The sequence below is a fragment of the Otolemur garnettii genome, unplaced genomic scaffold, assembly GCF_000181295.1.
Source record: "Otolemur garnettii isolate 467f Iridium unplaced genomic scaffold, OtoGar3 scaffold00034, whole genome shotgun sequence".
Taxonomy (NCBI): domain Eukaryota; kingdom Metazoa; phylum Chordata; class Mammalia; order Primates; family Galagidae; genus Otolemur; species Otolemur garnettii.
The window spans coordinates 11964783-11966122 of NW_003852429.1; positions in this window are offsets into that span (position 1 = coordinate 11964783).

The following is a 1340-nucleotide window of genomic DNA, read 5'->3' on the forward strand; positions in this document are numbered from 1 at the left end:
AGCAGAGTATGAATGTCTTAATAACTAAGAAGATGATATGAAGGTTATGTTAGCCAGTTTGATGAGAGTATTTCAAAATGTATATGAAAACAGCACACTGTACCCCATGATTGCATTAATGTACACAGTTATGCTATAAGAAATAAAAAAAAAAAGAAAAGTTGTTGTCAAATCACTTTCTTGGTTTTTTGAGAGAAAGCGTTGGCTTCTCTCCCTCATAAGCAGGATAGATACTTTGAGCCAACTTCCAGAGACCCGAAAGTATCAAAGCAGAGCTCACTACCCTTCTAGAGGAGACAGCAGGTGAAATCAGTGTGTGGCATGTTATCAACTAGGCAATGGGCAACCATATTGGTCGGAAGCATGTTAGATTAGCACAGGCCTTTTATAGAATAGCTGCTTTTGCACAAATAAATGTCTTCCAGGACAGTCTCAGCTTTACTACCTCTGTTGGAGCCCATTCTGTCCTTTTCCCTAACCTGTAAATGGATCCACAAGGCAAGCTGGGTGAACTCTTGTGAGGAGGAATCACCAGCAGAAACTTCCAGGGCTGCTAAATGTGCATCATTCTGCTCCTGAGCAGAGCATTAAACACCCGTGACCATCCCCATGGGGTGTTGCTGCCTCTTCCTGTCTGTTCCCTTCTCTCAGTAGAACTTTCCAGATGGCTGTTCTCTTTGGTGCTGTCCTCCTTCAGAGTGAGCACAGGTTACTAGAAATTCACAGGGGCAGCTGGGTTAAGAGGGGAGGGGTGAAATAAATTAATGGTAAATGATAATCCACACCCCAGAAATAGAAGGTACTGTTCGTTTAAGGCTGAGCAATTTATTATGAACAATGCAACAGTGCTGTCCTTACAGGTCACCACCTTCCATCCCCTGGGTCCTTGGCTTCCTTTTCAGTACATGCTGTGACACCCCATCTAGCACAGAAAGTTGGACATGAATTGAAAACTCTTTGTTGGAGTAACTGTAAACAAGCTTTCTTGGTCTAAGGACAAACACTTGTAATCACCACTATGTCAAGTTTTTTTCTCACTCTGTTCGTATACCTGGAAGTGTACTTGACTCCTACTCACTTGAGGAATGAATATTCATTTTAGGTATTCTAGGCTCTTTGCTTTTCTTCTAGTTAACCTGTTTTGACTTTTCTGTGTTTATTAGTACTTCCTAAGCTTGGGTAGTAGAAAGAGGAGATTAAATGAATTATTTAAGTAAGGTAAATGTTATAAAGAGGAAAAGAAAAGGTTTAGGAAAATAGGAAATAGTTACTGACTCATTAATTTTAAATATGTTATTACTTATTACAAATCATTAAAAGTTGGCTATCATTAGACTTAA